At 41.5% G+C, this 14639-nt stretch overlaps 2 long non-coding RNA genes across 2 annotated transcripts in view; one reads left to right on the forward strand and one right to left on the reverse strand.

The window, feature by feature from the left end:
* LOC123349324 overlaps window positions 1-14639 on the forward strand; it is a 141042-nt gene that overhangs the window by 39515 nt on the left and 86888 nt on the right. The gene's annotated exons all lie outside the window — the stretch shown is intronic.
* LOC123349325 overlaps window positions 7139-14639 on the reverse strand; it is a 53299-nt gene continuing 45798 nt past the window's right edge. The window contains exon 3 of the long non-coding RNA XR_006573460.1: window positions 7139-7248. This is a non-coding gene — a long non-coding RNA (uncharacterized LOC123349325). The remainder of the gene's footprint in view (window positions 7249-14639) is intronic.

The raw sequence follows: 14639 nt of genomic DNA on the forward strand, positions 1-14639 counted from the left end.
ACAGATTCAATAATAAAAATAATGTACAGTTTTCTCTGTTCTTTACTGGACCTAAACAGAATAGAAACAAATAATGTGTTTTGCATGTTCTTGTCCCTTTTTGTTGTTTCTTTTGCCTTTTTTGGTTGCTTATTTTTTTAAAGACTTGCTAGCTAGTAAGTCTGTGTGAAAAGTGATATTTGTATTTTGTTAATATCACTTTCACAGCAGCAGACTTGCTAGCTAGCAGGGAGGCAGTGAAAAGTGATATTAACAAACATACAGATATCATTTTTCCACAACAGACTTACTCAGCCCTGGCTAGCTGGGGGGCAAATTAAGCCCTGGATGGGGAGGAGGATAAGGTGGCAGCTCGGAGCCAGGAGTGATGGGGTGGGTGTGTGGATTCAGGGGCCGGAGTCCTGCAGCTGCACAGCCCAGTGAGTCTGGGGCTGGAGAATGCAGTGGGGACAGGGGCGATGTGGGGTGTGTGTCTGTGTGATGAGCTTGGGGCCGGTAGTCACTGCCACATGGCTGGGGGCCGGGGCTGGATCACATGGCCCCATGGGTGGAGTCCAAAATCCTGCAGCTGGGGGTCAGAGCACACGGCCAGAGCCTGGGGCCAGAGGAGGCAGTGCCAGGGGTGGGGGAGTGAGCCTGAGGCCAGGGCCGGGGTCAGGGCTCAAAGCCCGTGGCCAGGGGATGGAGCCCGCTGCCACACGGCTGAAGCCTGCCACCTGCCACCCCAGATCTGAAGCCCGAGCCTCGCTACCTGCCTGCTCCTCCAGCATTTGTGGCTCCAGAGGGGGACAGGGCCCAACCCGTACTGGCAGCCATGGGAGGGGCCAATGCTTTGCTCCCCCCCCCATCACCACCCAGGAGGCTGTGGCCACACGAAAAGCCCCTGGTAGCCGCATGCGGCCATGGTGGCCTCATTTGAGAAACACTGGTCTAGAGCATGTAGTGTATGGGATGAACAGTCCTGCAGAAGGAATCCTAGTTGCTGGGAGAAGGTTTGGTTAAATTCAGTTAACTAACCAAACTTGACCACACTGGGACTTTGGAAACATCTTTTTTTTTTTTTTTTTAAACATCTGGGTCCAGATCCTCAGGTGGTGTAAATTGGCATAATTCCATTGACTTAAGTGAAGCTATACTAGGTTGCACTAGCTTTGGCCCCAGTTCTTTATTCTTCAGCCAACTAAAAGTACCCTGCTGGTTAGGCAGTTTGATAAGATTGTACAGATATCTAAACTATTTAAATGCAAATAAAAACTCCTTAAATGAAATCCGGTAGAAAAACAGCACCTTTGTTCCCACCGTCTAGACAACAATCTTTGCTGCTATATTAAAAGTAATCCGTGTTTATTTGCTGGTAGTAGAGATAATTCGACTAGATATGCATTTTATAATTTTCAAGGACAAACAACAGGCAGCAGTTTAATTGATTATTTTATTTCATAACATGCTAGTAGGAAGTCTGTTTGACCATCACAAGCCACTCTGCTGTCTGGGAGTGGTAACCTTTTCAGATATAGAGCAATAGGCTTGTTCGTATTCAGGATCATTTATGACATTCCAAATAGTAGGAATACACCAGAGGGAGAAATAATGTCCACTTCTGAGTTTCTTAAAATATCCTTGTATTAAACAAATCTCTAGATCATGATCTCTTTTGTAGTATTGCCAACTCTCAGGATTTTATCATGATTCCAGCAATTTGGGGGTGGATTTTTACCTATTTACTGTGAAAACATGATGCAAGGTACCAACTCAAAAAAATTTCCTTTTTCAAAATGGCCACCATCTGCTATTACTGTTACTGGGGCTGAAGCCAGCAAGGTGGCTGCCAGTTCCCTACAGTCTATCTGCATGTGGAAGTGAGGCTGACCTTAATAAAGTTGGCTGCTACCTCCCACTATTTTCAGTGAGATTGCAGCCACACCCACAAGCAAAATGGTTGCCACTCTACAGTTCACAGTTACCCAGGGACTGAGGAAAGTGAATGTGGAAAGTGAGAGGGAGCAGGCAGTGTGGGGAGCAGGAGGCAGTTTTAGGGGTTGCAGGGAAATGGAGTGAAGGTGGATGTAGGGCCAAAAAGAGACTGGGTGGCAGAGGATAGTGATGGGGTTGGAGATGGAGGGGATTGGATAGCAGGTACCCACCACTGCCCCAGTCTGGGGAGGGCGAGTCCCCTCCAAACAGCCAGGGAAAATGATCGTAAGATACAGGAGTTTGTTGTCTGCAGGAGGAGCTGTCGTGATGATACAAGAATCTCATCCAGCCCTGTAGGCACAGTTGGGTTCAAGGCCTCCCGCTGCTTTGGAGCTTCTCTACTTGGAATCTGGGTAGAGAAGCCCGTGGGAGGGGAGGAATGTGTCAGGACGGGGGAGGAGTGAGGTGATGTTGGTGGGCCCAGAGACTGGGAGAAGCCCAGGGGGCAGCAAGGCAGAGGAGGTGTGTGTGTGGGGGGGGGAGTCAAGACAGTCATAGGAAATGGATGGTAGGTCTCCTATCATAGGGATGAGGAGAGGTTAAATGGAGTATCCATCTGAACAGCCAGGGAGCGAAATACATTTTTGTGTGTGTAACAGGTTGACTTTTCAATCTGAAATAATCACACATAGCCAAAAGTGTAGAGCTGAGTTAAAAAGTAAACAGACAAACTAAAAAACCCAGTTTGATGATGATTTAAAAATCTCATGAATTTTGGGCCATCTCGTGGGTTTTTGGATCTCACTCATGATTTTTGATCTCTTGTGGTTGGCAATACTCCTTTCTATAGAAATTTCTCTCTGTTGTATGAACTCATCAATAAACCAATAATATTTATTAATTTCCATCATGCTAAAACACAGCCGGTGTCTTGGAAGATTTGTCTAAGACAAGACCTTTTGTCCTGTTTATTCCTTTGGTTCCTTTATCTTTATCTTCTATTACATCAAGATACTGCATCATTTTCCAGTTTGCTTGGAAAGACATTAATATCTGGGATGAGACCCATAGAAGATTATTAGTATTGTAATTCTCGCTTATGGAAATGAAAGGATTTATTGGGACACTGTAAATAACTCTAGCACACACAGGCAGGTCTGAAACTTCCTACCAGTCCCTTCCCGACCATGAGATACAACCCAACATGAAAACAAGACAACTTAGCATTAAGCTAAAGATACAACACCCCCTCTTGGTGGAGTGCTGTCTACACTAATCATTACACTATTATATTGCTGTACTTTCTCTAGTCCCCTCTATCTGATGTGTAAGGAACTGCTTCTCCTCCATCTAGAAACAAATAGGAGTTTTGCCACTGAATTCAATACTAGCAGGATCTGCTTATAAATCCAGTAGATCCAGGGGAAGTGGATCCTATATCCAGCGATCTTTTAGACTGACCATTAATACAATGGACTAGTGAAAACTGAAAATCTAACAAATAAAAATTACTTATGGCAAATGGGAATCCAGCATGAAACAACGCCACATGAAATGACCATTGCTAGTGAATGGCCCAACGTTACACAGTCATTTAATTTTATCTTGTATAATAAGTTACCAGATAACAGTTAATAATTGAAGAGAATCCCACATTTCATAGCAAAAGGCTTCTAATTTTTTTTAAAGTCGAAATCACTTCTGAGAAAATTAGTGTGTCTTTTTCTTTGGCTACTGACTGCATAAAATAATGAGCTTTTGATTCCATACATATAAAATATGTGGAGCAATTAAGAGAGCCAGAAGGAAAAGGAAATAATGAAATGAGGGCATAGTGTGCAACAGAAAGACTGTTTCCAAGAAGTTTCAAGGATGACTTTACAGAATGGAGACCCAATCTTGCTCCCAATGAAGTCAAATGGCAGTTTGTCTGTTTCCCCGCCCCCCAAAATCAATGTATTTCTATTATATTTCAAAATAGTCCAATATAGTAATGGGAGCAGTTGGATACCTCCTCATGCATTAGCCCTTTGCACAGCAGCCTTGTCATTTCATTTCTTGATATCTAGTAAAGGGAGAGAATGAAGGGACTGGATGTTAGGATAGAGGGATAATGGTACTTGTCTGCCACCCAGGGGCGTTATGAGGCAGAACTAATTAGCATTTTAAGTTCTTTGAATCCTTTGAGCCAAAGTGCTAGAAAAGGCCCAAATCCACTTCCGTGGGCCCAAGAAGCTGAGTGCTGTTCCAGGAGCTGGCAGGAAAAGGGAGAGAGGATGTGTGCATTGTTGAAGCCTCTGGCTTCAACTCTTCCTTTGCTCCACCCTCAACTTTCTTCCCGTCTTTTGCTGCTCAGTCCTCCTTGCAGAGAGCTCTGCCATATGCAAAGGATGCACCACCCCGTGTATCTCTTTACAAATCCTGTTCCCTTTTTGCATAATAGACCCACCCTGTATTTTCTGCTGGGAGTCCTTCCCGCTGGTGGAGAAGGGATTGGGCAGCATTTGACCCTAAGGCCAAGATTTTCAAAAATGGGTGTGTCTATATTCAGGCATGTTGATAAGTTGCCTGGTTTTCAAAGGTTTTGATTGAGCACATTAATGGAAGCTAAGGGTGATGCCCGGCTCATACTGATTTTTATTTCCATATTTATCCTCCATCTGCAATTTTCATATTAAATTTGCTCCAAAGTCAAAAGTCGTTTTTCTAGATGCCAGTACAGTTGGTTGAAACATTTTCAATTTAACTTTCTTTCCGTCAAAAAATAACACTTCAATAAAACAAATGGTTCAGAAAACGGGTTGATTTTTAACAATATATTTCATATGGACGTTTTTCAGGTCTTGGCAGGGGATGGGAGAGCGAGCCATCCCCTAATCTGGAGCAGTGACTTGAACCTGGGTCTCCCTCATCAGATGAGTACCCTAACCACCAAGCTCTTGCCTATTCTGGGGTGGGTGGGTCTCTCTCTCCCTCCTTCCCTCCTTCTCCCCCAAAATCAAGAGGTCTCATTTTCATCCTGCACTGTAACAAAATCAAATTTCAAAACTTAGACACTTTTTGTGAAATGAAACTATCCCCTAAGTGCCAGCACTGCAAACTCAGCCCACAGATCTGAAAAGTAGGCATTTTCCATGGCTTCAGTAGTGAACTTAGAGGTTTTTACGGTCAGGCTTGACAAAGCCCTGGCTGGGATGATTTAGTTGGGGATTGGTCCTGCTTTGAGCAGGGGGCTGGACTAGATGACCTCCTGAGGTCCCTTCCAACCCTGATATTCTATGATTCTAAACATCTGAAGGCAGATCCATGACTGAGCATTTTTATATTTGAAGAATGTATTTTATGCGTATGTGCATGCATGCGCAGGCAAAACTGTCAATTACTTATCTACTCTGTGTAGTCATTGCATTGAACCAAACCTCAGACATTATGGGCCAGAGGTTATCCTAGGGCATTTAACGTGCAAATAAACATAAGACTTTGGGGGATTTTTTTTTAACCTTAAATAATGTCTAGAAATTATTTTTGATTTTGCTCTTCTTTTTTAATACATTGAATTCACTTGTGTAAATGGAATCTATTTGCACTATTATGAAACTCAGGCCTGGTCTCCACTAGGAAACCACTAGGGTGACCCCCCCCCCCCCCCCCCCCGGGCAATGCAGTTAAACAAAGCTAACCCACAGTATAGACAGTGCTAGGTCGACCGGAGAATTCTTTCACATAGCTACCACCTCTCGGTAGGGTGACCATAGTTCCCACAGAAAAAACGGGACATTCCCTCCCTGCCCCTCCCCACCACTGTTGCCTGTCCTTGGAACACTGTGCCACCCCCACTGCAAGGCTGTTGCCCATAGCTGGAACCCTGCCCCCTCCCATGCTGGAATAGTGCCCTCCCCCACCCCAGCTCTGCCTCCTCCCTACAGGGGGCTGGCATCTCTGCTCTCCCCCCCGCCCCAGCACGTTCCTTTGCACCTCATCCCACTTTTTTTTACAAATGTGTGCATTTGTCCTGTTTGTATAACCCACACACCTCCTGCGTGTTTTGATATTTTTAGAAATGGGTTCTATCCCATCTAGTGGCACTGAGACCACTTAGAGAGAGATTAATGAGTTTGCTCTACGGCCTTAGCTAACAGCCAGTTGGGTTTTAGCTCATGCAGTAGAGGCTCATGCACTAAGCTCTAGCAGTTCCATCCCACCCACCAACGACTGAGGTCTGTCAATGTTACATTTGCTCTTGCCAACTGATCAAGTCAGCAAGAGCAAATGGGACAAATGCTTCCTTTTGGGGGGGAAAAAAAGTCAGCACGGCTGGGACAGGGCTTAAAAAAGGGACTGTCCCGGCCAAAATGGGACGTATGGTCACCCTACGTCTCGGGGAGGAAGGCCAGTCTACAGTACAAATTTACATCAGTATAACTACGTTATAGAGACCTAACCCTCGGTGTAGACAGCGCTATGTCAAAGGGAGGGCTTCTCCCATCAACATAGCTATCACCTATTGTGGAGGTGGATTAATTGCGCTGAGTCATAGTAGCATCTTCACTGAAGCGCTACAGCAGTGTAGCTGCAACGTTTTAAGTGTAGACAAGCCCATAGACATTCTTTCTTGTCATTAAGTCATTCTGTTTGAAGCTTTCAGGCTATCGAGCAAATAATATAAGGACTTTACTGAGAATTTAGTCATGTACGGAAGCTAAAAGCCATTGCTTGAAGAAATACAGATATTGCCATCAATATGAAAAGCAGATTTTTTAATAAATCAGTGTAATAACATACAGAGTGATTGTTCCTTAAAAATATAAATATTCTTTTGTGTCTCTGTTCATTTTGGGGTGAAATATGATGGTTTTTACACAAAGCCTCTTTACAATAAATCAATGCTGAATTTTTGTCATGCCACAACATAATTTCAGCATTATCTGTTGCTGGAAAACAAACTTCTGTGAGTTTGTAATTGTGTCATATTTCTTTTCTAAAGCAAAAGCCCTAATTTTGGAATTAGTTAAAGATTACACAGAGCAAATACTCCAAAATTTAAAGTATGTATTTATAGTGCTTTGTTAATATTTAACAAGACAGACTATTTTGATGTTTTTAGAAATGGTAAGAGATTCCAAGTGAAAAGAGAAGAAATTATAGCATGATGAGAGGCATTAAGAAGGCACATACAATAGCTTAGGGTTTGCAAGGTTGAATTGTAGAATCTCAGAGTGACTACTCACATAGCAGACCCAGTCTCAGCTGAGGAATGGTAATCTGTGCTTGTTTGTCTTGAAGATCTAGCAATTTTAATGAAGGATAATGGCATTCACAACAGCACATACATGCCTTGAAAAAAAAAGACGTGCGTAGGTGAAAAAATGTGCCATGCCTCAGGCAAATGCACTTGAAAAATTGAACAATATGGTTCTAACTTGAAACATTGGCGGGAGGGGGTGGGGGGAATTAAAGAAGCAAACCATATAAAGCATCTTGTCAAATACAGTGCTCTATTTCTCCTTAACCCTTTGTTTCTGCTTTACCAAATACAAAAAAGTGCATACAAGAATTTTCATAGCAATGTGTCAAAATTAGACTCTTCATAGTAATGAACAAATAAAACCCGGTACAAATATCAATTTATCTTTATCCTGAGGAGATTTAACCCACACTTGTATATATTATTATTTTATTATTTCCATTACTGTAGCATCTAGAGGCCCAAACAAGATCGAGGCCCTATTGTGCTGGGCACTGTCCATTCACATAGCAAGCGACAGTTCTGGCTCCAAACTGCTGACAATCAAAATAGACATGACAGAAAAAGGGTTGGAGAAAGGAAGTATCTTTATCCCCGTTTTACAGATAGGAAAACAAAGCACAGAAAGGTTAAATGACTTCCCCCAGGATTCACAGGAAATGTGTGGCAGAGTTGGAAATTTAACCCAGATTTCTCATTTTAATAACCACAAGACCATCTGTCTCTCTCCCTCATGTGTGACACACATATGTGCAGACCACCGTTAAACATTCTGACAGAACAACTGTCAGGAAATAAAAAGGGTGACACTTATTTGTCAGCAGCAGTTGTGCTGAGGAGACTCAATCAACAGAAGCTTGTTAAGAGTGGCATTGAGTGTGCCTGTCAGTGTGAGATGTTGGAGGATAAGTGCAGGAGTCTGACTGTGAGAGAGTAGCTGTCTGCAGGGTGCCTTTTCCCCTGAAATGTCCACCAGAAACAGCATTTTTCTGAGACCCAGAGAGTAAGGCTTCCAAAGGGTACAGCTGGACAATTTTCCCTAATACAATTGTCTCCACTAGTTGTAATTAAACAAGGGAAAGGAACGAGTCATACATAATTTAAACTCTCACACTTTGATCCTGCAAAGAGAACCACGTGAGTAGACCTTTGTATTGACTTCAGTGGAGGTCCCTCTATGTGGTTCTCTTTGCAGGATTGGGGCCTCAGTTTCTAATGGCATGAGCAGCTGTTAAAAGTGGTCCTAATTATTGACTTCAAGATTTCAAAGTGATTATTTTTCATATAATAACATAAGAGATAGCTGCTTCCACTCTTCTCTATGGGCCAGGCTCCCCAGCTGGGCTACATCTCCTCTAATGCAACATAACTAAGGGCTTCCATGATGCAACTATCTTCCCTAATCATTAGGACAGACTATGGTGCATCATGGGAGATGTAGTCTGACCAGGGAGCCTGGCCTATAGAGGAGAACTTAATGAGGTAACCGAGCTACCTCTACCATGAGCCAATATTGAAACATTTCTGAATGAAAATATTTCAGTTTTTGCATGTTTATTTGCAAAAACCAAACAACAAAAAACAAAAACCAATTTTCGATAGAAAATTTAGATACATTGTTTCTGCTGACATTTTTTTAAAAGCAAAAAAACCCCATTTTGCTTTCCAGCTCTAGAGGTTTCTATTGTGCTCTGCAGGGCAAGTTGCTGGAAAGCAAGACACCTACACAGCTTCCATTTTGATATCCAGATCTTCGATGACAACCAGTCCAAACTACTTATTGTGACAATGCTGATGCAGGAATTCTGAAGGAAAGCTTTATTCTTTGTTTACTCATTTGCATATCTGTACTTAGAATGCACTATCAGCTCATCATTGTTTCAGAGCAATGCTAGTATCTGGGTTGTGGGAACAAAGTAAAAACATTTGTGAGTATGCGGTTTAGAGGCAAGAATTTCTTTTGTGTATGCCTGCTCTTTAAACCAGAGCTGTAGAAAGCTTTTCCACATTGTGGTTAAGAATCTTTTGTTTTTTAAAAAGTGACCAATTATTTGTTATGAAGAAAACATAAGCAATTTAATTGGCTTACTTAAAATCCAATAGTTTAAACTATAATAAATATTCAGTTCTTTGCCATTTAAAATGTGTTTGTCAAAATTGTTTTTTGCTCGCTCTCTCTCTGCCAGTTGGATCTTTATTATGCTATTGCTAACTGCCTTTTTTTCCGGCCAAAAGCTGAGACGTATATAAATTAGATTTAAAATGGTTTTAAAATTAGACTTTAAAGTATAATTTAAAAAACATGTTACAATGATTCATGCTAACAAGTCAGTTTTATTTCTTGGAGAAATTGAATAAATATTTGTTGTACTATTTATTTATATCTCTGTCAATAACTCAGTAAAAGCAGAGAAAATGGGGAGGAAAACAAAACAAAACAAAATACTCCCCTAAGGTGGAAAATATCATAGCAGTCTGAGGAGTGTGTAGTATGGTAACTAATGTTTACTAAGTATGAAAACAATTAAGGGCTGGATCCTGCATTACTTATGCACCCAAAACTACCATTGAGTTCACAAAGGTATTCAAAGAATGGATGCTCAAACAGTGGAAGTTATGGCCCTATATGGGCAGTTTTCTTCAGTACAATATAGTCTAATTGAAGAAGCAAAGATTTATTAATTAGAATGGCAGCTTAAAATGCATAGATAAGTTCTGTAATGTACAGAATCATGGTCTGTGCTAAAATTCAGGCATTCAGGACTGTTTACAAAAATGGGCTAATAAGAAAAAACAGCTTTATCATTGTGGCATTTATTGTGGTCAGCATCTGCATGGGAGAAGGAAGGGTATGAAAAGTAGTCACATTTCAAAAATACAAGACAATAGGCCAAATCTTGCCCTGCTGTAAATCCACAGTTAACTCTGTTGACTTCAGTGGAATTGTTGCAGATTCATTTTGTTGTAGTGTACCTGAGCTCAGCTTTGGCCCAGTGTCCTTAAAATTATTCCAAGGAGGTGCAAAAATGGGTTAAGTAGCATTTTACTTGCAAATTTACTTTGATGACATGAATGTTCTGAAAAACGCAGTATTGAGGATAAATTTTAGGGTACATCTATACTACCCACCGGATCGGCGGGTAGTGTTCGATGTATCGGGGATCGATTTATCACGTATCGTCTGGATGCGATAAATCGATCCGCTAATTGATGCCCATACTCCACCTCAGCAGAAGGAGTAAGTGGCTTCGACGGGGGAGCCGTGCGAGTCGACTCGCTGCCGTGAGGACGGCCAGGTAAGTCGAGCTAAGATACTTCGACTTCAGCTACACGAATAGAGTAGCTGAAGCTACGTATCTTAGTTCGACCCCGCCCCCCCGGTAGTGTAGCCCAGGCCCTAGTCTATAACCTACTATTCCCCCAAAGTAGAAAAATTTATCCCCACTTTGTACAGTTCAGAACTGTTGAGAAATTTTATCAGACTGAATGTTGGGGGTATGCTGGTTTCTAATGAACTTCAACAGCCTTTTGATATTTCAGGTAATATGCTTTATGTATTAGTTTAAACAGGCCAAATTCTGATCTTGGTTACACTGGGGTAAATTTGGAGTAATTCCATTGAAGTCAATTGACTTCTAATGAGAGCAGATTTGGCCTATTCTGCTCATGAATGTTCTTTTCCAGAGGGTCTCAGCCTACTTGCCAGAGACCTTTCCAATTAACTCCCCCTATATTTCTTCCCCCATTGAGGCTGCTATGTAGCTGGTGCCACACATCTTGTTGCCTACTTTGGGCTCAGTTCTGCTCTCCCTGAAGTCAATCTGAGTTTTGTTATTGACTTCAATGGGAGCAGGACGAGGACCCCACTGTGGGCTATTTGAATGCTGCTCCTTAATCAGCCACATGCTTTGCTGTTGAGGTACACCTCTACCCCAATATAACGCTGTCCTTGGGAGCCAAAAAAATCTTACCACGTTATAGGTGAAACCGTGTTATATTGAACTTGCTTTGATCCACCAGAGGCGCAGCCCCCCCCCCCAGAGCACTGCTTTACCACATTATATCCAAAGTCGTGTTATATCAGGTCGCGTTATATCGGGGTAGAGGTGTATGTGGTACTTCCTAACCTTCACCCCAGGCTCAGGGCAGGTCTCTACTACTGCTTAAGTCTATCTAACTTGCGTTGCTCAGGGTTGTGAAAAAGATCTAAGTGCTGTCCACACCGGCACTATTTTGCTCTCCCACCAACATAGCTTCCGCCTCTCGCGGAGGTGGAGTAATTATGCTCACGGGACAACGCCCTACTCTTCTGAGATGAGAGAAAGAGACCAGGACTATGTATCCAGACGAGGCCTCCCGCATGGCAAGGGGTATTGTGACGTATCTGTCTGCAATGTTAATTTAAATTATTGTAGCCATATTGCAAGGAAAACATTTCTTAGTGTGTGTAGTTCTTTTATAAATGCTAATCTAATTGCAAAACTATGATAATGCACTTCACTGAGTATTGCAAAGTTTCCGGGATCATTTGCAGCTGCAAACTTTCACTTCATGCCAATGTATCACATGCTGGTGGTTGAATTTTTAAGTAAATTTTCTAAAAATACAGAGGTCTTTTGAAATAAAAGCCAGATGAGCAGAAAAAAGGAGAAAGTTAGGAATTCCTCCATCAGTCTTCTCACCGATTAACCTTCTCTTCTGGGCTCTCAGGAGTAAAGGGCCAGATTTGGATAGTGGGCCTATTTGGATAGCAGTTAAATTGGTTTCAGAGGGAATAACTCACGGAGTAAGGTGCATTTTGGCTTTAGGAAGGGTATCAGAATCTGGCCCTGAATAGGGAAACCCTTAATTCAAGTCTCTGTCCAAGAGATATAGAATAAATCAAAGAGACATGAAAAAAATATACAGTAATGACAGGATGAATATAAAAGAGGTATATCAGTTGCATTGATGCTAAGCCATTTAGAGATGTTGTATACAGATGATCAATGGTCAAGAAAGTGCTTTTATATTGTTAGAATTTCTAACTTAAAACTGAAGAACAATCACTCAGCCCTCAGATGTGGGTTCCAACCTGCGTCTTTGCTTGCTGTACTAATTCTCACCAGCTCCATTTCATAGGAATTCCTAGGAAAATTTGCAAAATACATATTACAAGTGTATTGCTCACTTGTTGACCACAAAGCAACAGTACCCAGTCCCTGCCACCTCAGAACTATGAACTCTGTTGTTTCTATCAGTTGAATTACAGTTTAATTACAATTAACACCCTCAAACACCCTCCCCCACAACCACAAAGATGTCCTTGCCAGGTCTTACCTAATCCTGCAACCCTTAGTAACACTGAATTCAGTGGAATTACTCACATGGGTAAGGACTCCAAGATCAAGCTCACAATGTAGCCAATTTTCTGGCATCAGTGAGGCATCAAAATTAATAAAATAAATAAAACCCCACTGAGCCCAAATCATCAGTCCCTACTTAGTTTTCACTGGGGAAAAATTTGCATTGACTTAATGTGCAAATGAACCCCAAATCTTATGACAAAACTTGAGGCTTAGTTTTATGGACATACAATCAACAGTGGGCCCAAATGATACATGGCTACCTACCAGGTTTGTCTAGCAAATCTAAAATTTTCATTTTCACCCACAGTTTATCATGTACCTATAAAATTAAGGCTGCAGCTGTTTGCTGGTGCAAACTCAGAGTCTGTTTTGCAAATGTTTCTTGGTGCTGTGATACAGGGTTTGTATATGTTTGTGTTTACAAGTATTATGTAGGATGTTAAGGATTATATTCTAGGGTTCACTCCAACAAATCATTGACTTAATAGGACTGTATGCATGAATAACAGTTTGAAAGTTCAGACCCTTAATTTGTATGTATTTGCTAATTGATAACTGAATCTCAGAAAGCTGTTCAGAGAAGTATCCAAAAATTTAGCTGCTCATCTGAATCTCATGAGCTAGAAACTGGACCAGGGAATCTCATGAGAGCTGGCTTTCTTGTGAGATATCCAATTACTGCTTTATCCCAGTTGAGTCTGAAATATCATGAACATAGCCTCCTTTTTGACACTTCAATTTCCTATGTATTTCCTAAAGCATTTTGTCCCTTCAATTTCCTATGCCAGATGAAACCAGGAGGGTGAAGATTATGAGAACTTTTAAAAAAAACTTAGATGATCTTAATGAAACATTAGTTTGCATTTCTGGGGAAGTTTCAGATTGGCCTTATTTTCTCTGCTGGTTTGCCAGTCCCTAGTATTTACACTATTGTCTTCTTCCAGATAGGGCGTCTGCTTGGCAATGAAATTAAATTCATACAACTGTCATGCTGGCTAAGTTTGTTTGTTCTCCTAGTTATACCTGTGGTGAAATACCTGATGTTTCAGAGTGACACAACATTAAAGGTCAGCGTTTGCCAGATACCACACAATAACCACATTTATTTCCTATTCTAAGCCTAGGAAAAAAGATGGCATCACCGAGGTATCTGATGGCAAATGCTGGCTTTTTAATGACAACCACCGTCAGAAGCCTTGGGTGCTCAATTTGCATTAATGATATCACTGAGGATCATTTATTCTTTGCATGGATTTGCAATTGGATTTTTGTTACTGTTGAATCAAGTCTAAGTGTGTCCTTGGTAGTCAACCAGCAAGCTACTGGAACATAAATAAACTACTATGGAGAGCTCTTCTCACTGAAAGAGAGGCTGAGGGTCTGTAGCAGAAATAGAATATATTTTCAGTGTCAAAATGTAAACTGGAGCACGAATCAGCCTTCTGGCTGAGTGTAAAGGGAGGGAAGCCTCTAGTACATTACCTCTGCCCTCACCATCTGTGGCAACGTGAACGTGCTGCAGGTGCCAAGGCTTGTGGGAATATATTTGGACAGCTGTGGAATACGAGCAAGAGGAGAAAAACAGCTATCTTGAGGCAAACGTCCTGATTTCTAAGGGAACTATATTTATGTTAGTCATAACCACATCATCCAATATAATTGGGGTAAAAAAATGAGTGAGCTTAAAAGAATGTAAAAAAAAAAAGTTTCACAATTCCCATAATAAATAAAGACCTGGACCTGGTTTAGAGGGTTTGTGAGAACTTCAGAAGTTGAAAAGGGTAGCAAACCCCAATGTTTTCCAAAAGACAACACCAGAAAAACCACAGACTGCCTTTTCTTTTTCTTTTTTGGCTAGATGGTGTAAATCTCATCTGTCATAGCTCCTTCTGTGTTGCTTTATTTAATGTTTCCTAATTCTGTGCTGGTATATTGTATTAAGAGCTAACAGGTCACATTCTTGCTCTCTTTGCACCCTGTGTGAGCACATCTGAGGGCAGGATTTGGACAAATAGTTATGAACACTTGCCCCGTGTTTCCCATCTCCCTGCTTCTCTGAACATTCTCTTGTTTTCTCCCAGCCTGATTTTGGGAAGTTCCCATTGAAGTCAGTGCCCTCTTAGGACCTTGTT

Source organism: Mauremys mutica, chromosome 14 (genome assembly GCF_020497125.1).
Source record: "Mauremys mutica isolate MM-2020 ecotype Southern chromosome 14, ASM2049712v1, whole genome shotgun sequence".
Taxonomy (NCBI): domain Eukaryota; kingdom Metazoa; phylum Chordata; order Testudines; family Geoemydidae; genus Mauremys; species Mauremys mutica.